The sequence below is a fragment of the Martes martes genome, assembly GCF_963455335.1.
Source record: "Martes martes genome assembly, chromosome: 2".
In the NCBI taxonomy this organism is placed as follows: domain Eukaryota; kingdom Metazoa; phylum Chordata; class Mammalia; order Carnivora; family Mustelidae; genus Martes; species Martes martes.
Genome location: NC_137889.1, coordinates 134467345 through 134494494, shown reverse-complemented (window position 1 = coordinate 134494494; position 27150 = coordinate 134467345).

Genomic DNA, 27150 nt, shown 5'->3' with positions numbered 1-27150 from the left:
TCAAGAGTGATTCTTTTTCTCCACATCCTTATCAACAACTTGTTATCTCTTTTATTTATATTACCCATTCTAATAGGTGTGAGGTGATATCTCATTGTAGTTCCAATGTGTGTTTTCCTGATAATTAGTAAATTTGAGCACCTTCTCATGTACCTATTGATCATTTGTGTATCTTCTTTAAAGAATATCTATTCAGTTTCTCCGCCTTTTTTCCCCCCTCTATACCCATTTTTTAAATCAGATTGTTTGGCTTTTTGCTATTGAGTTGTATGAGTTCCTTATATGATTTGGACATAAACTGCTTATCAGATAAGTGATTTGAAAATGTATTCTACCAGTCTGTCGATTTCCTTTTCATTTTGTTGATTGTTTCTATTGCTGTGCAAAAGTAAACTTTTTTTTTTTTTTTTTTTTTTTTTTTAGTTTGATGTAACCCATATACTTACTTTTGCTTTCGTTGCTTATACTTTTGGTATAATATCCAATAATTTATTTCCAAGACTAATGTTAAGGAGTTTTCCTCCTGTGTTTTCTTCTAGAAGTTTTATAGTTTCAGGTCTTATGTTTAAGTTTTTAATTAATTTCAAGGTAATTTTTTTAAGTAATATAAGGTAGGGGTGAATTTCATTCTTCTACATGTTATTATCTAGTTTTCCTAACACCATTTATTAAAGACAGCTTTTCCTCAATGAGTGTTCTTGGCTCCCTTGTCAAATACTAGTTTATCTATATGTGTGGGTTTATCTCTGGGCTCTAAGTTCTGTTCAGTTGGTCTATGTGCCTATTTTTATGCTAGTACCATATTATTTCGATATATAGGTTTAAAATACAGTTTGAAATCAGGGACGTATGATGCTTCCATTGTTGTTCTTCTTTTTCAAGATTGCTTTGGCTATTTGGGTTTTCTGTGTTCTATACAAAATGTCATTGGAATTTGAATAAGGATTGTATTGAATTTGTAGATTGCTTTGGGTCGTATGGACATTTTAACAATGTTAATTCTTCAAATCCATGAGTATGGAATATCTTTCCATTTATTTGTGTCTTCAATTTCCTTCATCAAAATCTTCTAGTTTTCAGTATGCAGAACTTCCGCCTCATTGATTAAATTTATTCCTAATTATTTTATTTTATTTTTCTATGCTATTATCTGTGGGTTTGTTTTCTTTATTTCTTTTCCAGATATTTCAGTTAGTGTATATAAATAAAACTGATTTTTTGTATGTTGATTTTGTTTCCAGCAACTTTACTGAATTTGTTGCTTAGTTCCAATAGGTTAAGTGGAATCTGTGGGATTTTCTGAATATGTAATCATATCATCTGCAATCAGAGATAATTTTACTTCCTTCTTTCTAATTTTGGATGCTTATTATTTATTTTTCTTGCCTACTGGCTCTGGTGTACAGTACGATATTGAATAGAAGTGGTGAAAGTGGGAATTCTTGTCTCATTTCTGATTCTAGAGAAAAAGCTTTCAATCTTTCACTGTTGAGTATGTTGTTAGCTGTGGCCTTGTCATGAATCACTTTTATTATGTTGAGATACATTTCTTCCACCCAATTTGTTGAAAGTTTTTATCATGAAAGGATGCTACATTTTGTCAACTGCTTCTTCTGCATATATTGAGATAATCATGATCGCTATCTTCATTCTGTTAAATGTGGCATATCATGATTACTGACTTCCCTATGAAACATACTTGCATCCTAGGGATAAATCCCACTTGACCTTTTCCATTTGTTGTTTAATTTGGTTGCTAATATTTTGTTGGGAATTTTTGAATCTATATTTTTCAAGAATATTGTCCTGTGGTTGTCTTTTCTTGTAGTGATTTTATCTTCTTTAAGTATCAGGGTAATGCTGTCCTCTTAAAATGAGTTGGGAGTGTTCCTTCCTCTCCAACCTTTGGAAGAGTTTGAGTAGGATTGGTCCTGAGCTTTCCTTTGTTATGAACTTTTTTCTTATTTTTTTAGACAGAGTGTGAGCATGGGGAGTGAGTGTGGGGAGGGGCAGAAGGAGAGGGAGAGAGAGAATCTTAAGCAGATCCCATGCCCAGTATGGAGCCTGATGCAGCTCTTGATCTCATGACCCTGAGATCATGACCTAAGCAGAAATCAAGAGGTGGATGCTTAACCGACTAAGCCACCCAGGCACACTCTTTGTTAGGAAAGTTTTAATATCTGTATCTGTAACAGTCTATTTTATGCTAATGTCAACCTAAATTTGATCACATATGGAAACTCTACACTTTGACTCCTTCCTTTCTTTTCTTTTCTTTTTTCTTTCTTTTTTTCCTTCTTTCTTTCTTGAATTATTGCCTTAGTTTTAATTTTTCTATTTTTTTTAAATATAATTAACATACAATGGGTTGTTTTTGATATCACAATTTACCTCTTTTAATATTGTGTATTTGTTAACAAATTATTGTAGCTATAGTTACAATAGCTTGTCCTTTTATTCTTATACTATAGTTAGCTGATTAATGCACTACCACATTGTGGTGTTAGAGTATTCAGAATTTGACAATATATTTACTTTTATCATGTATGTTTCATATTTTATTTTTCAAAGTTTATTTTCTTTATGTTTCATATTTTAATATATAATTTGTTCACTTACCTTCTCTTTTTGAAGGAACTCATTGCCTGAATGACTATGCTCACGTGACCATACTAAGCTGTAAGGGAGGCAGAGAGCAATGTCTTTTTATTGAGTAATAAATGCACAGCTTAAAAATTGAATTTTTATTCATTAAGAAGAGTTAATGAATTTTGAGAAGCAGATAGCAGTCTCTGTCAATAGGCCTTATTTCTCTGCTCCCTATTTTATTTTATTTAAAAATTTTTTGGATTAATAAGTGATTATAATTATTATTATTTTTTATTTAAATTCAGTTAACCAACATATAGTACATCATTAGTTTCAGATATAGAGTTCAATAATTCATCAGCTGTGTATAACACCCAGTACTCATCACATCACATGCCCTTCTTAATGTCTATCACCCAGTTACCCCTCCCTCCATCTACCTTCCCTCCAGTAACCCTCATCTTGTTTCCTGTAGTTAAGAGACTTCCATGGTTTTCTCCCTCTCTGATGACTTCCCACTCAGTTTTTCCTCCTTTCCCCTATGATCCTCTCCACTGTTTCTTATATTCTACATATGAGTGAAACCGTGTGATAATTGTCTTTCTCTGATTGACTTATTTCGCTCAGCATAATACCTTCCACTTCCATCCACTTCAATGTAAATGGTAAGTGTTCATCTTTTCTGATGTCTGGCTAATATTCCATTGTATAAATATATACCACATCTTCTTTATCCATTCATCTGTTGATGGACATCTCAGCTCTTTCCACCCAGTTTTGTTATTGTGGACATTGCTGCTATAAACTTTGGCGAGCAGCTGCCCATTTGTATCAAGATACTTGTATCTTTGGGGTAAATACCTAGTACTGCAATTGCTGGGTTGTAGGGTAGCTCAATTTTAACTCTGCTCTTTATTTTAAATAACACAATGGGACACTAGTGTTAATTTTTATTATTATAATTTTGGGGGGGAGATTCTAGAAATAAGACTACTTTTTGAGGCTCAGTTTAGTACAAGTGTTTATTGAGTATCATATTGTGTAAGATCCTAGAGTTGTAGACATGATATTGTCTCCTGCTTATGGGGTGTTTACAGTGCACTGGGGGAATAAATAAATTTACAGTTTTAGGATGATGTGTTAGATGTAACAAATGGATCTCTATGTACCTGCTGATTCATGGATTGACTTATCTAAAAAAAATTCTAGGTAACATACTTTTAAATTTTGTTACTCTTTTGTAAGTTGACCTCTTTAAAAGGACAAAGCTACATGAAGTTTAAAAAAGGATGCAGAGGTATATAGATTAGTTCTTGTAACATTTCTCTTGACATTTCAACATTTGTTTATTACTGAAGTTGATAGCTATTGCTTTTCTTACACTTAATTGAAGAAATGTCTTTTCACATGTCTCTTGGCAAGTCTCATAGTAATTCATGTTTTAGATTACCAACAGTAATCATTGTAAATGATTAAGTCTCCTCTTCCTAGGAATTTGTGAAACAATGAAATGACCTCTCAATTTTAGCATTCACACCTAATAATGAGAAGATTTCTCACATTTGTTTTCTGTTTGGTGTATTGATTGATGTTTTCTTGTTAAAATCACTAAATAGTTTCAACTATTGATGATTATATATACTTTCTTCAAGTCTCATTAAAATATGATTTAAGGTCACAGATTTCATCAGAAAAATTTTTGTACGACAGTGATTCTGTATCAAGTAAGCAATCAAGATTTGCTCGGTCAACTTAATAAGATAATTTAACAAGGACACCTCTTCTTACTTGCTGCCTTAGATTCAAACCAGAATGGATATTATGCCTAGCAAGTTCCTTGTGCATATCTTACTTAGTATATAGAAGAAAGTCATGATTCTGAAGAAAGAAAGACATTTACATGCAGCTTTCAGTACTAACATATTCTATCTGACCATTATGGAAGTCAGAAAAATGACAAACACAGGAAAAATTATATAAGTACCTTTGTAAGGTTTCTTTTTGCTAGAATGAGATGTACTATACCCTTTTTTTTCATCATAGGAACACTAAATTACAGAACCTGTGGAATAATTTATACTCTTACTAGTCATATCTAAAATGTAAGTATTAAAATGTAATTCTTAATTTAAGAGCCATATTAAAATAATAAAATTCTTTCTGTTTTTGGAATTAATAGTTTTCTCTACCATAAGCACATTATAATTATTTTGTTTTATTTTAAAACTTGTATATGAAACATTACAAATATATACAAGTATACTATATATAATCTATTAAAGTGAATATGCCTGGATAATCAGCACCAAGTCCAAGAAATAGAACATGGTCAGCATTCAGAAGCCTGCCTTATGACTCCTTGATCAGTATTCTCCCCCTCTGTCCAAAAGCTATCCTGACTTCTGATATTGTAATAAAATTTTGTCTGTTTTTGAACTTTATATGTATAAATCATATCTGTTTGGTTTCTTCAGCTTAATATTACGTGTATAAGATTAATCTATATTGTTTTGGTGTAACGGGAAGTCATTCATTTTTATTGTTTTATAGTATCCCAAAACATCACTGTAACAATTGGAGACTGTAAAAATGTATGATTGTAACAATTCTTAGCTATTATCTTTTCAAATATTACCTCTGCCCCATTACCTCTCTCTTCTCCAATTACACATATAATAGACCATATAGCTTTTGACCATGTCTCTTTTGTCTTCTATATTCTCTTCTGCGTATTCCATTATTTTATCTTTCCATGCTTTCTGATGCTTATTTTCTTTTTAACTTGCCTTGTAGATTACTAATTCTTTCTTCAGTTGTGTCTAATTTACTGTTAAATCTATCCAGTGACTTCTACATTTTGGTTATTGTACTCTTTAGTTAGAGATTCTACTGGTTTTTTTTTTTTAATTCTTTCTAGTTTTCTGCCAAAATTCTTAGTCATATAATTTAGTCTCTCAAAATTAAGTAACATATTTATTTTATTTTGTTATTTATTTTTTATTTATTGTTGCAACATATTTGTTTTAAAAGTCTCTTGCTTATCTGGATCTTTGAAGATCTGTTTCTACTATTTATTGTTTGTTTATTTGTTTGTTTTTTTATCAAATTAATCCATCTCTTCCTGTGCTTATTTGTTATTGAGAGTTGGATATTGGTATGAAAATTTGTAAAAATAATTCGATGCTTAAGATACAGTAATCTTTACTCAGAGGTGATTTATTTTATCTTCTGTCAGGTAGATAAGAATTCTCTTAATACTAGATTATCTTAACACATTTATTTCATTTGAAGGTAAGCTGCAGCCCCTACAAGGGCTGGTGTATTTCCTATTTACTCTTCTAAACTATAGCATTTAGGTTCCCAATCTAAAGTTTGAGAAATTTACCAGGACCTTTAATACTAAAAATTTCCCCCTTTGCCTCACATAGATGTCAAAAGCTCTGCTCCGCTTCTAGACCTGACAAATACTAATTCTGAAATCAGTGGATTTTCCTAGGAGAAAAGAGAATTTGAATGACATGTTCACCTTTCACATTCGATTCAACTGAATGAGATACAATGGTATAGTGGTTTTACAGAATGATGCTAATTCCAAATCTCTCATATAATGGTGTTCACATGTAGCCAGACTAAAATCCTGAAATCCATGACTGCTTTATTAAAATCTTTGAGATCTTGAAAGAGATATTTTTTAAGTTTAGCCTAAATTTTCTAGCTGTTTTTAGCAGAAGAGTTGATCCAAGTTGATCCAAGAGTTGACCTAGTTTTACTGGAATCAGAACCTATAAACACATTTTTGTAATATGTAATGAGTAATGGTAGTTTTAATTGGATAACAATAATGTCTTCAAATGAAACAGATGTTTTAATACTGAGAAAAATACTCTAATAGATTGATGCTATAGCTATTAAATTAAGCACTGGTTATTTTTTGGAAAAGGTTAATATTTTCACTTTTGTCTGTATACCTACAGGAGACACACTATAGCAAAATATTGAAGAGTATAAGGTCTAGATCCATATTTCCTGGATTTAAATCCCACATCTGCAACATGGTAGTTTTGTGATCTCAGCATGTAATTTAACCTCGTTAGGCCTCAGTTCTTCCATCTGTAGAATGAGGACAATAAATGTCCTTCAAGGCTTGTAAAGGGTAAGTGAAATAATTCATTCAAAGTATAAAAATGGTTTCTCCTCCATAATATACACAAAGCGTTGCCTATTATGATTTTGACAAGAGATAATTTTGTAATCCATTGTTTTCTTATTGACTCTTCTGTATAGTTATTATTCATTAAGGAACAGATAGTAGTTATAAGTAGAGAAAAACTGGATACTCAATGGTGATGTTCAATCAAATAGGACAGAATGGTGTAATTGTTTTTGGCAATTATGGCATTTTTATATCTCTTATATAATGCCATTCCAATATTCAAAAACTCCATTAGCCACTTGATTAAATCAGGGTGGTTTGTAACTGCATGTGTCATATACCTGCCGTATGTCAAAATTTGACAATCTTTAGGGATTTGCTGTCAATTTGGTTGTAAAGTTTTCTCCATATGAATAATGAGGGTCTTCTTGGGAGATTTAATTTTACGGTCATTTTGGATTTTCATGTAGAAAAAATGTTTTCTTTACTTATTATTACCTTCATACTACCATAAAAGAGGAAGATAGGTTTAGGAAGATTCAAATAAAAATATGGCAAAATTTTACACTAAACTGAATTTTTCTCACATATGAAATTACAGATGATATTATATAACCCTGCCATCCCAGCTAGTAATTTATGTCTACATTTATTCAGTTGTTTGTAGACAAACACATGGACACATTTATTTATTTCCTCTTAATTTCCAGGTACACCTGTTTCCAGGTGCAACAGAATATTACAAATATTCTAGGAGCAATTTAGGCAGTGACATTGCTATTACATTACCAAATATCAATGACCAACAATCAAATAAAAATCTATTCTCTAAATTCAAATTCTATAGATGCATATAATTCAAAAAGTTATTTAGAGATGTTTAAACAGAACTACTTTATTTTGAAAATAATTTTCAGTAAACTATAATGTTAGCGAATTTGGTACTTAAGCAAGTTTTATAATAGCGTTTTAAAGATTTTATTTTTTTATTCAACAGAGAAAGAGAGAGAGAGAGCACAAGCAGGGGGAGAAGCGGGCAGAGCAGGTAGAGGGAGAAGCAGACTCCCTGCTGAGCAAGGAGCCTGATGCAGGACTTGATCCCAAGACCCTGAGATCATGACCTGAACTGAAGGCAGACACTTAACCGACTGAGCCACCCAGGCATCCCTCAGGAGATGGAGAGAGATATCTCTCTCTCTCTATATATATATATCTTTAAATACCTATATATGTATTTGAAGATTTTATTTATTTATTTGACAGAGAGAGGCAAAGCAAGAGGGAACACAGAAGGGGGAGTGAGAGAGGGAGAAGCAGGCTTCCCGTTTAGCAGGGAGCCCAATGTGGGGCTCGATCCCAGGACCCTGGGATCATGATCTGAGCCAAATGCAGACACTTAATGACTGAGCTACCCAAACACCGCCTCACGATATTTTTAATACTTAGTGAGTTAAGAAAGGAATGGAAAACTAGTAGGACGAATGCAGAGTGTTTAATCAGTACTTTCCTCTCGATAAAAAATTACAGTGGTACCTCAGAAATAGAAAATGACAAATTTGAGTATCCCAAAAGTAAAATTTTCTATATGGCAAATGACACTATAAAACATTAAAATATAAAAATTATTTGTGAGAAAATATTTGCAATACATATGGTAGAATAAATATAAATATCTCTAAATATCAAAATCTCCTCCCAATTAAGTAGGAAATAAAAGGAAAAACTACTCAGTATGAAAACTAGAACAAAAGACGAAAACAGACCTCCACATAAATAGAAATGCAAATAGAAAATAAATGTATGAAAAGATGCTTAATCTGAGTGAAATTCAATGAAAAGATCAATGATATTTATTTTCAACTGTGAGTTTGTTGAAAATCAGAAGACTGAAAAATCCAGTTACTTAGAGGGTAAAAAGAGAATGGGTGTTTTCATGTATTGCTCTGTGAGTTAAATTGCCACAACTTTTGGAATGTAATTTGACAAGATCTATTAAAATTAAGAGTATACATCCCGTTTAACATAGCAGTGTGCTTTTGGGAATCTATCTTAAGAATGTAGGCCATAAATATGTAAGGGTACATACGAAAAATATGTGAATCATCACTGTGTTCTGTTATAAAAACTGAAAACAATCTAAATTAATTAATTAATAGAGAAATGTTGAAAAAATAATGCTGTAGTTTCTGTCCAAACTGCAGAATATTACATAGCTTATCATAATACTGATATCTATGAGATATTAGTAAGAAAACAGATGCAAGAAAAAGGCTAATTTGTAGAAGAAAAGTTCATACTTTCATAAAAACAACAATAACACATTCTAATATTTAAAAATCCACTTTTATTAGTTTGTGTTAACATAGAAAGAAGTTAGGAAGAACATATGCCAAGCTATCCAAGCTATTGATATTGGAATCTTAATGGAGACAGTGATAAGAGAAGACAAGAGATGTCATTTTTTTCTTTACTTGTATTTATGTTATTCTCTATTTAAAATAAACATGTGCTGCTTTTGTGGCTTGAAAATAAATTCTAATAAAGCGTAGTCATAATAAACACAACATATGTGAAGGCCCAAATTCCCCAGTAATCAGAGATTTTGTAGTATGTAGTGAGCAGTGATGTTTTCTCTTATAAGGGTAAGACTATTCAAATAGAGCCACATTTGTTTATTAATAATGATTGACATTCATTAGTTTATAATACAAGTGTGTATGAAACAATTTTTCTAAAATTAAGTTCTTATATTTGTATCACATGTCTGAAGGAGCTCTTGTTGTATTTCTGGTTTTTGAAAAGTTTACAAATATATCAGACCAATCTTAATACAATTCCTTAAAGTCTTGGATAAAAATACCTTTTTGTTAACATTTCCATGACGACTTATTAGAATATTCTCCAATCACTCCATCAGATTTACTTATGCAATTCCTACTTTTTATTATGCCATTCTTTTTATGTTAAAAAATTAAAACTAGTCTCTTAACATAAACCGTAATCTGAGAACAGCTGGGCAGATAGAACACAACAAATATTGAGTGATTGATTAGAATACTTTACTAAAATGGTACAGATTTGTTTTATTTTTAAATTTATAATAGATGATGCAGAAGTTTAGAAAGGATATTCATTCTGAAGAGTAGAGAATGTGGTTAGTGTAAAATAACGTTAAATGAGTTGTGTATTCTGTGCATACAGCACCGTTTCCTTTCATGTTCTTTAGGAAGCTCCGTCTGTTAATTTCCTTTTAGAAAGGGTGGCATGAAATTGTGCAGAAGTTAATTTCCAAATTCAATTATTTTTCTTAACTCTAACTAATTTAGTATAGTTTGCAAACCTGGATGATTTTCTATTTTCCTGTCATGTATATGAGTTTTCTCTGACTGCTGTTAACAAATTACCATACTTGCTAGCTTGAAACAATACAAATTTATCATCCTACCATCTCATTGTTTGGACTTGTGGAGGTCAAAAGTCCAACATAAGTCTCCCTGGGCTAAAACCAAGATGAGGTCAGGGTTGCATTCCTTTCTGGAGGCTCTAGGACAGAACGTGTTTTCTTGCCTTCTCCAACTTCTTCTTCTTTTTTTTTTTTTTTTAATTTATTTATTTGACAGCCAGAGATCACAAGTAAGCAGAGAGGCAGGCAGAGAGAGGGGAAAGCAGGCTCCTCGTTGAGCAGGCCTTCTCCAATTTCTAAAGGTTGCCCCACATCACTTGGCTCAGGCCCCCTTCCCTCTCAAAGCTGGCAATTCAAGTCTTTTTCACATTGTGTAATTCTGACACTGACTCTTCTGCCTCCTTCTTGCACATTTAAGGACCCCTTGTGATTAAATGGGCCCATCTGGATAATCCAGGATAATCTCTCTATTTTAAAGTCAGCTGATCAACAACCTTCATTCCATCTGCACAGTTAATTTCCCTTTGCCACGTAAAGCAATACATTCACAGGTTCTGAGGATTAGGATGTAGACCTCTCTTGGGGACCCATTATTCTGCCTACCACATCATTTTGTTGTATAAGGAACCATAGACTGAAATGGAATAGAGAGAATCAGAGATGATCAAATTTTTAAAAGATCACACTCTAAATTGTCAGTTCTTATATTATTTGTTTAAATTTTGCTTTCAAGGGAGAAAACTGTGTTCCTGATTATGAAATAAAAACAATTAAAATAAAAACAAGAGCTGATTATTTACAAAGATACTAAATATTCTTTGAGATATAGGATTTATAAAATTTACTTTGAGATGTTGACATCAGAAATATGCATAGTCCCAAGCTCTATAATTATTCATATTGGTGATTATCCCTGAATTATTGCCCCCTTTTAACCAACTTATATTTTAGAGGTTTCTTTTACTATATATACTTAAAAAGTAGATATATTTGCCCTTCAGATAAAAGGGTGATTTAAAGCAAAATGAGTAATTACTTTCTCTGAAGTACATTCTGTTGGCAAAGAATTGTTACAAACCCGTCCAGAGTCTTATTTATCTTCTCCTCTCATCACTGGTTACTTCTGCAGCAGATACACTGAGCTAGCTATAGGACACTCCCTTAGGCAACATCTACACAGTTCAATGTACTCTCAAAAAAAAGAGATGTTAAGCACCCCCTGTCCCAGTTTTACTGTTGCAAGAAATAAATGGATGAAATGGAAGGCTGTGCTTGGACACCATTTGTGCTCCTCAGAGGTCTCAGGAGTCTTGTTTATACTACACTTGGGAGCAGTAAGAACTAGGGGGAGAGTGCACAAAACTTGTGGTCCTTGCACCTGTTATAGCTGTCCTTATATCACCTACTTCATCTCTGTTTCATTTTCCTAATTTGAAAAATAGAGAGATTGATGGCCTGTACTTCAAGTGATCTTCCAGTTCTAAAATCCTATTATTTAAAGATCTCTCTCTCTCTTTTTTTTTTAAGACTAAATTCTACTTAGTCTAGAAATTGACAGTTATGGTCATAGTTATCTAAATAATTCTTCTCACTATGACTGTATCATCCTTACTAATTGTCAGGGGGAAGGACTACTGTCTTCTCAAAAGCCAGTGATCCAGGAGGTATTTTGTTCCAGGTAAGAAAATCCCAAGCATACAGAGTATGCCTTAACATGTTTTCAGCAATGGTTTTCTTGCAATTTCATGGACACTATTCCATGCCTTTGCTTCCCTAAGCTGGCCCTACCTCTGTCAGCCCAGGTAGTGACAACACCTACCACTCATAGAAGGATCTCTGCCCTGCGGGTCTTTAAGGACAAAATCTCTCTTGGTGAAGCTTGCTGCCTGTGTGTGCTTTTCCAAAAAGGAAAGCTAGCACATCCTGCCTTGAGGGTAATACTGGTCTCTGTGTGAGAAGATAAACAAGGAAAAGTTTCCAGCTTGTTTTTGGAGTTATTTGGTCAGTGTCAATAAATACATTTATCTCACTAAAATACACACACAAAACACAAAAACCAAAACAGAAAAGAAACTTTCCATTATTCATGGGAAGAAACAAGGGGGCTTTTCTATATACTGGTGCTTTCCCAGTGTGGGAGCCATGGAGGGGGGAAATCTCTGTTCATCAGCTTTCTGGGAACCTAGGGAGAAGTATGTCTTTGTTACTTCTCACATTCATGTCGCCCTTCTCCTAGATTTTAAATTCTTTCCTTTCTGCACGTTCCAGGGATTCATTTTGCTTTTCCTTCCTGTCAGGAAAACAGCCACTACTCACTTTGTACTTAGAGGATTCCTTTCTTCACAAATTTGACTGATAGGTGGAATGCAAATATCCTTTATAGTAAACACACATTTATTCACTCATTTATTCATTTGCTTGTTCAGCTTATTAACTTAACTCCCTAACTCCTTTGAGCCATTTGCTCTCTCACTACATTTTCCCTAAATGGATTTCTATTCATACCTCAAATATGCCAAGCTCCTTTTCACCTCGAATCATATCTCGTGCTATTTCAACTGTCTGGATTGCTCTTCCCTTTTGCTGTTTGCAAGGCTGACTTCTTATCCTAAATGCTACATTCTTGGGAAAGTCTTCTCTGACAACCTTGCGCAGTACAATTTATCTCTATCCCTACAAGTTAGGCCTTCTATATTATCTTTCACTTTCAGGTAGAATCCTATCAGTTTATAAGATCTACCAGGTTGGCATCTCATACCTGAACACTCACTCAAGGAAGCAGGGTCGGCCTGTCTGATTTACTGAGTCTCAAGCCTTTGAAATCATCACTGAATAATGTTCCGAGAAGTACTCATCTGTTCCACTTAAAGCCCTGCCAGCGATTTGTGTGACCGTAAACTCTTTATTTTTCCCCTCTTTCCATCTTCGGTGACTTTGACCTCCCTCTCCTCTTCTTTCCAAATTAGTTTCATTAATTTCAGGAATATAGTGGGGTTGCATCTCAACAAACTGTTCTAACTAAGGCTCCAAAGTTTCTTCCTCTGGGACAAGTTCAGAATTACCTATAATTTTATGTCTTCCTGGTTTTCACAAAAGACTGGACAGCACACTCTTCTCACCCTTCTATGAGACAAGCCTGTTTTTCTGGTGGTGTGCCCTTAACACTTTAAGGAGGTTTGTCAGGTTGTAAGAGGTAGACCATTCTTACATAGTTTTTCCTTTCTTTAAGAAGAGGTTCAGTCTTTAAAAACAAAAAACAAAAAACTGAGCGTCTGAAGTGGTGCTTAAATATCACTTTCTATACATCCTTCTTTATAAGAGCTCCTTGGAGACTACAGAGGAATCAGGATGGTCAGAAGCTCTATCATAACTGCGTTCATGTTATTCCCACTTGATCCTCTAGTCAAGTGCTTTATGTCTGCATAACGGCTTAAAGAAGAGACTGGAAAGTCCCCATATTCATCACCATCTCAACTGTCTGGTGTTTCCCAAGCTTGGACTGATGTTTGAGAACCCATGTCACAACTCTTGCCTCTGTTCTCAAAGAATGGCATAACCATTATTTCAAAAACTCATTGCAGCTATTTCTAGGGATGGCAGTTATTAGTTCCTGTGTAGGTATATATGCTTCACATTAGAATTAAGGACAGCCCAAGGTTGATTTTGGACATTTTATCAAGCTCTGGGATTTAATTGTCTTGTTCAACAAACCTGAAATTAATGGGGCACAAAAACATGAATATGTTTTACTTTTTCTCTTTAAAGAGGTTTATATAGACTCTAGAACTTTCCCACTTTGATAGAAAGGTCTAGTCTGATCTAGAAGAGTTTAGCATTTTAATCTCATTTCTGATCTAACACTCTCTTTTCTCCTCCCTTTACTGATCAGCCTAAAACAATGGTATGTGAGGGTAGGGCTGGGGAAAGCTCTAATCAGAGACACTATCTCCTTCCTCTTAGGTTGGGATATCAGAGTTACCAAAACCAAAACTAAACTAAACTAAAAAAAGAAGCAAAACATCTAATAGGATTTGAGTTTAGTACTTCCTACTACATAGTTACGCTAATTGTTTTGTTACTGTTGATCTGAAATTCAAGTTTAACTGGGCATTCTGTGTTTTATCTGGTGACCCTACTTTTATAACCTCTGGATCCTCCAGAGTGTTGACGCTTGAAAAAAGGGAAAGAAAGAGAAAAATATCTTTTGTGTAATTGAGCACATGTTAGGTGATTTCTTCTTGATAGATTCCTTAGGTTCTTTGCTTCCCTGAGTGGCAGAAGCTCATATCAAGGTCCTTCCATGGGGCGCATGCAGAGTCTTGGAGGCTCTGTAGGTGATGTCCCAGGGTTCAGTTCCTCGACCCAGGGAGTGAGTTCTTGTTTGACACCTACTGAGTTCCCTCGGGTCCATCCTCTGACAGGAGACCCCACAGCATAGAGGGAAGACAGCAAGTCCACTGAAAAATCAGAAGTCCAAAGTTGTTCAGAAACCCACTTCCCCTATTGACTGAATCTAATCTCTTTGAGTGATTTTCTTAAAGTCCCCCTCACATGGTTTTGGTAGACATTAGTTTAAGTGACAATAAGAAATAGATATCACATTCAAAATGGTCAAGTGAGAAGAAGTTTACAAAATTAAAAAAAGGGACAAAATAACTATTTACTCTATATTTAAGGTTGATGATATTCCATCGTGTGTGTGTGTATTACATTTCATAGTATTTAGATGTGATGGGCATGGGTTGTCTCTATGTTTGTTTTAGCTATTGTAAACAATGTATTAGAAAAACATGGGTGTACAAATATTTCTTTGAGGCCTTGCTTTCAATTCTTGTGGGTGTATACTTAGAATTAGAATGGATAGATCATATGGTAATTGTATTTTTGTTTTTTAAGGAACTGTCATATGTTTTCCACAATGGCTGCACCATTGTAGATTTCTACCAACAGTGCACAGCATTCCAGTTTCACCACATCTTCACCTGTACTTTTTTTTCCTTTTTTGTTTTGTTTTGTTTTGTTTTGTTTTAATAGCCATTTTAAAGGGTTGTAAGGTGATATCTCATTGTGGCTTTTCATGTGTGTGTTTGGTCATTTGTATAAGTTCTTGGAAGAAGTGTCTATATAAGCCTTTTGCTTTTTTTTTTATTTAATTGTCTGTATTTTTGGTAGTGAGTTTTTATAGTTCTACCTATATTCTGGATATTAATTCTTTATCATATATATGATTTATAAATATTTTATCCCATTCTATGATTGCTTTTATTTATTTATTTATTTATTTGGCACAGATCACAAGTAGACAGAGAGGCAGGCAGAGAGAAAGGAGGGGAAGCAGGCTCCCCTCTGAGCAGAGAGCCCGATGCGGAGCTGGATCCCAGGACCCTGGGATCATGACCTGAACTGAAGGCAGAAGCTTTAATCCACTGAACCACCCAGGAGCCCCCTATGCTGCTTTTTTAGAGACAGGAAGTAAACTGGTGGTTGTCAGGGGGTGGTGGGAGGAGGGAAAAGGGACAGTTATTGTTTAATGTGTATAGGGTTTCAGTTTTGCCAGATTTTATGTAAAGAGTTCTGGAACTGTATGATGGTGATGGTTGCACAGTGATACAAATGTATTTGAAACCACTGAAATGTACACCTAAAAGTGATTAAGATAGTCAATGCTGTGCATTTTATCACACACAAAAAATTAGAAAACAAAAACTCTCCTGGGAAAACCTATGGATGAGAAAGTAAAAATTTAACTTGTTATAAAATGATCAAAGTAAAACAATAAATTTCATTTACTCATTAAAACATGACTCTTTAAAAATATGTGGAAGGGATATGAGAAAATCAAAAAGAAAAATTCAATAGCCTTAAATTCTTACAGTTACTGTCCCTAAGACTGAAATACTAAGGAGAAAGTGTTTGCTGAAGCTGGTCATCCAACATGAGTTGTGTCCTTCACCTGCTAGGTACAGTCAGCTTTTGGTAACACAATAGCTCTCCTTCCTCTTGTCAATTTCATGCTCTTTGTTCTCAAGAGTGGCACCCAGCAATAGCCAGAGGGCACGAGAACCCACTGATGTAGTCCACACTGGTCAACCTCTCCAGGGTAGGGGTTCTGGGGTGGAGGGGAGGGACTTGGTGATTTGGGGGTAGGGTGGAGAAGGGTTGGAAGGTGGATCTGCTGGGGAGGAGAAAAGCACATTATACTCTCTCCTTAGGCAAATGACTCTTGATTCTTACACATTCTGTTTGAATTTTTTAGTCTGCTTTTATGTAAGTCTGTAAGGGTGTGTAATGTTTGGAACAGCAGATAGAACCTTTAGTGGGCACATGGAGATGTGTATGTTGGCAGTTTCTACAACGTGTGATCTTTAGTACTGATAGTCCTCAGCTTTGGGACATTAGCAGAAATCTCAAACTATTGGAGGACCCTTATTCAGCATCCTGATTCAGGTAAAAATAAAAAAATAATAATATTAATACACCACTTGGAGCAAGACAGAAGTTTTGTGGAGCCTGAAGTTTATCTAATTTTGTAGAAACTCTTTATGAAAAGGATATAAAAGTATGAATACAAATGTAGCTATGAAAGAAACTACTGATATGGAATTCAAAAACCACAACACATTTTAAATAGTTGACGGATGCCGAGGACATCACAAAATCCCCACACCACTGAGATCTTGTTTTCTACCCCTTTGGGTAGAACACTTTTTTATTTAAGTCTTTTTTATTTAAAAAGTGTTTTTAGCAAAAACACTTTTTTATTTAACTCTGAACACTTTTTTATTTAAGAAATATTAGATAGTATTTTCTATAAAATACAGAAAGATAATTCAGCCCTTCCTCTGAGATGGTTGATTAAAATTTGTTTTTATTGATATTTTCACCACTTACCACTAATACCATCATGCCAGTTTTTAGAATTTAAGAAAACCATTATATTGTATTTATAATTGTATGCACTTACCCATCAAGCATATTCTTGACATAAGTCAATTCTTTTTGACTAGATTCAGCCCTTCCTCTGAGATAGTTGATTAAAATTAGTTTTTATTGATATTTTCACCACTTACCATTGATACCATCATGCCAGTTTTTAGAATTTAAGAAAACCACTATATTGTATTTATAATTGTATGCATTTACCCATCAAGCATATGCTTGATATAAGTCAATTCTTTTTGACTAGATGTCAAAGTGAATTAAATTCTCTGCCTACAATTTTACCTTATGATTAGAAAATTTTCCCACAGTCCACCTTCTGGTTGTGTACACTTTACATCTTGCTTCTTTTCTGCTCAAATACTCTGGTTCCAGGTGCTATAGAACTTGCTCACATTGTGATTTGACTTTTGGACCTGTATGTTTGTGTTATGAAACTAGGTGTGTCTATATAATAGTGTGTTCCTAGAGGCCTCTCCCAGCTGGCAAAAACCTAATCACACACATGAATGACTGAGAACCACAGAAATATATCTCATTAAACTCAATATGCTTGACTCAACTTTTACTTCATTGTATCTCAAACATGCCTGTAACCACCCCAACTCCAGAGAAGGCTGGGATGTAAGGAAGTGGTAGTCTATAATAGTTGAGGTTAAATATCTTATTTGTACTAAATTTCCAAAAATTAATGACATGTGAACACTTCTTTAGACTCTTTCAGCATATTGAGGGCCCTCGAAGCTTAAATCTCATTTGCTTCATGGTAAACCCATCTCTGTTTCCCGACCTTTTCATCCTGGAGCACGAAATTTCTTCCTGTATGGTTGGATGTGGTGAGTTCTCCTGCCATGCTCAGGTCATCTTATTAAATCCAGCATCCTTCGGTGTCTTCTTCAGCCTTTATAAAGTCAGCCCTCTCAGGGAAATAGCATCTGTGAATATTGGGTCCCTTGGCTTCCCTGCTCCCAGCTCCATAGTCTTTAGCAGTTATTTAGAAGGACAAAGTTGTAAGTTTCATGTTTTCCTCCAGAAGGCATTCAGCTCTCAGGTAAACTTATCAGTTAAACGTATCAGGTATAACTTGATACTTGGCGGTGAAGTCCCCTATGTAATACAGAGATTTGAGTCCCAGTCTTCTGTTGGCCAGGAAACCCAGACACACGATTGACATAGGAAACCTCAGGATGACTAGGACTAGGATGCCTCAGACTGTCTATCTGCTCAGGTGACAACCATCAGGAGGGCTCTTAGAATAATATTGGCCAATATTGCTTATATATTGCACATCTTTATATTAATTTCGTTTTTAGTCATCTGGTTGAAGACTTAAATCTTGAAATCACTTTGGACTACTGATGATTTTACTGTTAAGTCGTTTGAGTGATCTGATAATGCTTGTAATTTTAAGTGAGACCAGCATCTAAGGAATCTCAGATTAAAATTGTTGTTTCTTTATTCCACCAAATTATGGGAAGAATATCAAAGTCAAAAAGTCTTTGATTCTGAGAATAATATGTTCCTCATCATATGGAAATCTGCTGTTGCTTATTTTGCACTTTTAAATTTGTGATTTAAATCATGATATCATACAAATATGCAGATGTGTGCTGCATATATGACATGCATATAAAGGATTTCTATTTTTTCAGGCTTTTAAACAAAACCAATATTATGTCCTTACTAGCAGTGAATGATCTTCCCATACAACTAGCCATACTAGTGTTCAGATATTTAAGACAGAGATTAAGGTTAGACCGCTAATACTTCAACTATAACTTGAGACACATATACATATAAAGTGAATTCTTTATCACTTCCCTAGCAGGTTAAGTTCAGAATTTTTTCTTTCATTGCCCAGAGAAAAGAACAAGCAAAATGCTAGATGACAGCAAAAAGAAAAAATAGAATACAGGGGATGCTTAAGATGTATAATAATTACTAGCTTACCTATAATATATGGGTGTTGTGACAGTCTAATAAGGTGGAGTACATTAAACCATTTTGGAAAATGTTAAAATGCTGTAGCCAAACATAATTATGTTTGCATTTTGCAATTATGTTTTGCTCTATATAAATATAAATATTGACCCAATAATCTGTGCATAGCAGGAGTTCTTATTTTAAAAATTCACAAAGATTTAAATGGATTAAAAAAAATTTCTTGGAAACCTCATGGTTCTAATTATTCCCATTAAGTTGAATGTGGTTTTCTAAAAATACTTCACTATGCAGATTTTAGCAAATATTGTGTTTGAAGATCGTTTTTACTGGGGAAAAAATTAAGACCAATAAAGACATACTTTTGAACAGGCTTGAATAAGTCCAGTGGAATAAAATGCAAGGTAAAGATTTACTTCAATGCAGTATTAGCTTATGTTTTACCTTTTCCCCCCATTCTTATCTGCCTGCTTATTAACAATATTGACAATGTTAATTTCCCATAAATTTTATTAAAACATTCTTCTCTGTAATGGAAGACAGTGATCACAGATGTTGATAGTTCCTGGTTACATTTTTCCCCAAACTTTACTTTGATATTCTGAATGAATTCCACAGGATTAATATCTGGAAAAAAAAAAGGAAAAAACTCTAATTCTGATGATTGTATATGCCTATATGTGGTTCATATGTCTACAAATTTTCAAACTTTGGATTTAGCTTACAAACTGTATAATATATACACTATTGTTAACTTTTAGTGTGCAACATAATTAATATATATTTAAATGTGGATATATATATATGTGTGTGTGTGTGTGTGTGTATATATATATATGTAAACGATAAATGTCTACCTATATTTGTGTAAATAAATTTTTAAGCATTGGACCATAAAAGATGAGACCTCCATTTTGCTATCTTAGGATGATGTCCCAGTACTAAGAGTAAGGTATAGTTTATAAATAAAGCATTTTATTTATCAGATTACTTGAACTGTGGAAAAAAATATCCCTTTGCTTAAAATTATTGAGGTCTAACACCTGTAAATAATTTTTAAACCATAAAAAATATAACAGATTTGCTCTCACAGCTGAAGATCAAGGGAGTGTATCAAACTAAAAAACAGACATCACATCTGATTTTTAATTCTAGCAAGACACAGTCCATATTTTGGTTTACGTCTTTTCTGATTGATCCAGCAGGCCTGACACCGAACAGCATATAATATCACCAGTTTGATGAGGTGTGACCTGTCCTAAGGTCACTGAATAACTGTAAAAAAAAAACTCTGCACATACTTTCTCAAGTCTTGGGCTTCAAAATTGGATGGTATTATTTGAAAATATATTAAAAAACGATGTTGCCAATTGCTATGCACTTTTAAGGTTTCCTTTGCTGAAAAGAATATTCTTTGGAGTAAATAGCAATATTAGAGACAGAACCAGGGAACATTCGTAATAGGAAATATTGAATTACTGTAGTGAAGCAATGATTTTTGCATTTCATTAATGAAACAAAAATTCCTTTGCTCTAAAATAGACAGTTGAGTTAGAAAAGTATGCCATTTTCTTTCTAGCTCTCAAAGTCTACAAGTAAACAATAAAGATCAATACTGTAGAAAGAAAAGCAGCAGAGTCCAATGGAGGCTTCCTTCTCATACATTGTAACTTGGATCTTGTTCTGGCTTTCCCTTTCAAATCATGTTTTCAGTCAGTGTATTAAGTCCTAAACAAGAATCATCAAGCTTAAATCACGCAAAAACGTGGTAATGAGATAAACCAGGAGATATTCAGAAAGGTAGCTGATGTGTTTATAGTCGTATCATTTTTGTTCATTCTCCTTTGAAAATGGAGTTATTTGTATGTCACTAGCAAAGTCCTTAGCAGAATAACCTCCAGATCTGTTTTAAAGTGTTGAAAGGGAAGAGCAAAAAATAATTTGATTTCCACTCTCTCTGATATTTTCCCTTCCATTAAAAAAATCCATTAAAAAAGTGTTTAAAAGCTCTTGTTTTTGACAGCATTGCCAAGGCAAGTCCTACAGCTGCACTCGCACAACTGTTAGAGAGCAGGATCCGGGAGCATCTGGTTGAATAAATCTCCAGAATGATCCAAAATGATTATTTGCAACAAGTCATTTTTCCTCCCTAACATCCTGGTCTGTAGTGTAGAATGACTTTCCTGTCTGAAGATGTTTTCTAAAATCATCGATAAGCAGAGGTGATGTGGGCAGAGATCACTATTAAAAAAATATAATCTTCATAAAAACTGTGCTAATATCCATGTTTGGAAATGGGTATGATTTACTCTGACATACTTGTGTTTGCTCTCTGGTATGTCTCTCAGTTCATGCAACATTTCTAAGTTGAGCATAGAAAACAGAGCCATAGAAGCAAAGGGGAGGAGAATTTGGTAGGAAAATTTGCATCCTAATAATAGAATAAAAACACTCCCGCCTCTCTGAAATGTATTTAAGTTTTGTAACCACTTTTAAGAAATAGTTAATTAGAAAATACCCAATGGAAAGTGATGTGCAACATTTGCACATTATCAGTTTCTTCCCTAAAGTTTTCTTAATAGAGAGATTATTTTTCTACAAAGATCAAGGAAATACTTATTATAAAAACATTCCAAGCAGGGTAAATTACAAAACTGCTTAGAGTAGCATAGCCTAAAATATAATTCTATCAAGAGCATAGCACTGTAGCACTAATTTTCAATTATGCAAGTTTCAGTTACGAACGTTATAGATATTAAATATACAATCTGGTAACTAAATTAAATCATCCTTAGGAATATTATTTCACCAATCTTTTGAAAATTATACAGAATATTTAGGAATTTTTGATAGGGTTTAGAAACGAGTCGGGATTGTGTCAACCCACCCATTTTGTAGATGAGAAAATTGAGATGGTGACAAGATAAATCATCTGCCTCATATCCTAACAGGACTTGTTGTAGAATGGGCAGCAAGACTGTTGTTCATGGATCACACTCACTCTCTATAGCAGGAATCCTTCTAGGATGTAAGACTGACATAGTAATATGTATCAAATGTAAATCCAGTGCCAGGAAATTTTTACCTAACTTCATATTGAAAACGCGTGTAATATTTCACAGTCACTCTGATGTAACATAAGTAAAATATTTTATGATTCTAATGAGGGTTTTGATTTATAGCACAATACTTTCTAAATACTGAGGTGATTTGTTATTTGAACGTTGCACACTTCTCATGTCATCACGCATTCTATTTCAGTTATCAGATGCACAGCATAAATGTGTTAGCGGATAGAAGGTATGCTTTTGCTTTTGAACTTATACCTGTTCAATGGAGAGAAAAGAAATAATTCCACAGTTATACAATATTTAGTATATTTAGGAATTCGAATATTGTAATCAAATTTTAAAAAATAGTTTTGTTTAATAAGAGTGTCATTTTGGGGACATGTTGGCCAAATTGTAGCTTCCTGATGCAGGTGTCCTCAGACACTTACAATCTATAATAAATTGGAGCGTTGTAGAGAATAACAACTGAGATTTCAAATGCAGTTGCTACTTCCTAAAAATCCAATAGAGAGAATAACAGGTATGTTCTCAAGCGTACTTACCAATACAAAAGGGAAAAAAAATGAGACTATTAAGAGGTCAGGGATTATCCAGGTAGGTTAGATATTGAAAAGAGGTGAAGTAATCTTCAGAAAGCTTCGGAAAATGGGTGGATGTTGAAACACACAATTAGAATAAAATGGGAGAAGCATTCCTGGAAATTATTCTAGAAGTAAGGAAGAGCTTGTGAATGGACTCAAAGGTATTAGAAGCAAGAAAACATACTGTCAGAGAGGGTATGAAATGCAGGTTAGTGAGAAAAAATATCATGGGAATAGAATTGTATGGGAAGGGGATTGGATGTTAGAGAGATGGGCGTCCTCTCTTATGCTCATGATTTCTAATTTCATACAATTCATACTAAACACGGAATTATGGACAAGAGCAGATTCTGGGAACTTTATAACTTAAGTGCTCTCTCTAACTTTAAAGTGTGGAGAATAATTCCACTTACCAAATAGTACTTTTTGAAATCTTATTATAAGCCAAGATATAAACATTTTTCATATATTAATTCGTTAGACCTCAGAGGATAACTCCCTGAGCAAAGTTCTAATGCTCTTTTTATGAAGATTAAAGGGACAATTAAATTTGCTGCATTTAAGTGAACGTAAAAAATTGCCAAAAGGTTAGCAGTTAGGGTCATCTTAGTAAGATGGTCTTCAAATTATAAAAGACATGCAATTAATCCAAATCTAGTAAGTCATTGTTAGTCGTGATATCGCCAATGTCAAGAGAGTAAATGAACAGTTACAGCTAGAATTATTTGTGAATTTGAACCTCATTATAGTATCTGAAGATCAAAATAAATCATCCCATCAATGTGGTGATGCTTCACATTTGTAGGCCAACTATTTTTATTTGTTCCTCATTTTTCAGGAAGTGTCTATTTTCACTGTACACAGATATGCCTTGAGGATGGGTTTTCTTAATGAATACATTTTTGTTCTTGGCTAGTTGGTTCTGTTTAAAATAAATGTAATTTGTAATAAAATGTGTTAATCTTATGGTGGAATTTAGTTGATTCCTTAAGGATTTATACTTCTTGTCCACAGTTGTTTTGATGATATTTTCTCACTGTGGCAAGGCCTATCAGAAAATCTCAATCTTCATACCAGAACTTTGCGAAATAATTTGGGCCAAGGTTCTCCAACATGTTGGAACAGGTGCTGATTCTAAGGGACTGAAAGTTAATGAGTTTAGATGAAGCTGAGACTTGCTTCCACATCTCCCTGGTCTGTGACATAGAGCAGCGAGGGTTAAGTAAGGTAAATATACTAACCTACTGTAACATACATGAACTGGTGCCTGTATCAATTGCAAATGAAGAAAAAGGCAAAGGTTAATTCCTCCTGAAGAAATAGGTTTGTCCTTCATATTAGATTTTGTGGTTTTTTGATTGAGGTGTAATTGTCACTTTAAAATCTTTAGCTTTTTTTTTTTGTTTTGAGATATTGGTATATTATAATTTAGTCAGCTGAATAGCTATTAATCAGTAAATGCAATATGAAGTACAAGATAAAGTGATTTGCCAATTAGGCACATGATTACTCTCTTGGAGAAAACTCTAATTGCACAAATATTAGGGATGTATTTTATTTTATTTTAGAAGAGTGTACCTTTTTTATTTAGTTGAGAGACAGCACTGGAGAGAGAGCAAGCATGAGTACAGTACAGAGGGAAAGGGAGAAGAAGACTCCCTGCTGAGCAAGGGAACCCAACATGGGGCTCCATCCCAGGACCCTGAGATCATGACCTAAGCTAAAGGCAGACACTTAACTGACTGAGCCATCCAGGCACCACAAGAATATATTTTAGATTCCTTTTCTAAGTAGGGGAATAGTATGAATCCCTGGCTATAAAATATCCTTGGAGATTGTTGGGGGTTAATTTATACAATACATTCAACTCAACATGACGGTCTATTTCTGTTATGATTACGTTGCAACTTTTTTGGGCTTAACTATTAAAGATAATATGCTAACCTGAAGAGCGTATTATAAAAGAGGAGAAATTAAGCTCTGATACTTTTCAGAAACCCAAAAAATGAAGAAGAGGAAATAAATTTTGAAGGATGTTTGGCTAAAATAATGATCTCAGTAAAAATGTAGGAATAAAATATAGGTTGTGCTCCTATAAACTGGTAACCTCCTTGGCTGGGCTTCAAGTAATGCTCTTTCTGATTGAGCATTTTTTCTGTAACAAGATGTAATATACATGTTGACTTGTCAGACTAATAAATCCTTCTAGAATCCATTGATGCTGATTCAACTCTTAACTCTGAGAGCATTATATGAGATCTGATATACTCATCCTGAAGGCTTCTTTTCCATACAGAGGATGTTATCTCCATTCTTATTTTAATTTCTTTCTCGGTACAGAGAATCTATTTTGACTCAAGTGAGTTTTTTCCTAGTCTTCTTTTCAGTGTGGTCTATATTCTTTTGAGAGTGGCTCTTTCAGTTGTTGACTCACTAACTTAGTCAACTTTATAAGTCAGTTTCTACTTGGAGCCAACTTGAATTTTAAGTGGATATACTGATGATTTTTATGCCATCCCTTTAATAGCAGAAGGGATGACTGCCTTCTACAGTGATACAGAGAAAGTTTTGTTGCAAAGCTATATTTGAAGTTTTTACATTTTATAAGAAACAAAAACAAAACATTTGTCTTTATGAGAAATTGTACAGAATAACAATACTTTCACACATATTTCAAATACTAATTCGTCTCTAAGGATTTAAGAAATAATGCGGTTCCAGACTTCAAGATTCTTTGAAAATAATGTTCAGTCTCCTACAGTTGAAGAGGCCATATAGCAGAGTACCAAGAATAGACTTCGGAGAGAGCTCTAAGTTCAAATCGCTCCTAATGAGGCTTTCTAACCATCTTTCAGGATCCTTAAGCTCTCTGGGACTCCACTTCCTCATCTGTAAAACAGGGATTGTAGTATATCTCCCATAAAGTCATTGGGAGCATCATATGGGATATGTGTGATTAAGCAGAATAAAAAATTATAATGACAAGATATGACAGTTCTGAGAGAGAAGAAAAATTTATCAAATTACAATGACAAGTTTGCAGCTTTTTTCATTATAGAAGATATTCCATTCATACTTGGTTTTGCTCTGTGAGAATTGAGAAGTAAAGTATACAATCTAGCTATGTGTAAACATTTTTGGAAGCCCCACAAACTACCTGTTTCTGCCTGTGGAGTGTAGTAGAGGGGAGCATTCTGTTCATATGGTTGTAGAAGTTTGTAATGAATGACTGAGCCCTGGTCTGGCTCTCAACAGAACAAAAGTGAAAACATCAATTTAAATAGGGTACCTGAATACCTTTGACATTGTTCTAGGCAAAAGGATAGAGCAATGAATAAAAGAGACAAAATTTCCTGATTTCTCAGAGTTTATATACAGATGAAGAGGACAGACAGTAGATAAGATAAATAGGTAATTTTTAACGTATAATAGAAATGGAAGAAGTTCTTTGAAGAAAAAACTGAAGGTGGTAAGCAATGCTCGTTGGGTAGAGAGGGAAGGCCTTTTGCTTAAGATGTGAAAGAGGGAAGGCGCTGGTAAATCTCTGGGGCTAAGTGTTCCAGACAGAAGAGCACAGATCAATGCTCTGAGGTGCGAAGGAACTGGCATTCCCATCATTAGCAGGAAGGGCAACAGGGGAAGAGACTAAGGGGGATGAGGAATAAATGCCCTCAGAGAGACTGCAGAAACTTCTAGGCCATTGTAAGGACTTCTGCTTTCACTTGGCATGAGTTAGAAACCAGAGGAGAGACCTGATAGGACTTAACATTTTAACTTAACCACAACACTGTGGCTTCTGTGTTTCAGATTCTCAGTGATCTATGAAGATGATAGGAAAGATGATTTATTTAAAATCTTAAAATTTGTGTGGCACCTGGGTGGCTCAGTCAATTAAACGTCTGACCCATGGTTTTGGCTCCGGTCATGATCTCAGGGTCATGAGATCGAGCACTGAATTGGACTATATGCTCATTGCAGAGTCTGTTTGAGATCTTCTCTCTCTCTCCCTCTGCCCCTCCATCTACTCACACTCTCTCTGTCTCTCAAATAGATAAATAAAATAAATCTTAAAAATCTTAAAATTTAAACCTGAAGAGTAAATGATAAAAGTAGTAGCATATATTTTTTGAAAGATTTGTCCTATGCATAAATCTTACATAGATTTCATGTTACATAATCTCATTTAATCCTCACTAATGTAAGAGGTGGTGCATATATTATCCCCATTTCACAGATGGGAAAATGAGTTTACAACTCATTACAACTAAGATCATAGTGCTAATGAGTCCCATGGAGAAGATTTGATTCTAGAGTCAGGACTTGAATATGCCTCTCTTTGTAGGACATTAGGTGAGATTTTGAAATCTTATGTGTGTATACAGATTTATGTGTATATGTATTTAAATTTTTTCTTTTTTTTTTTTAAGATTTTATTTATTTATATGACAGACAGAGATCACAAGTAGGCAGAGA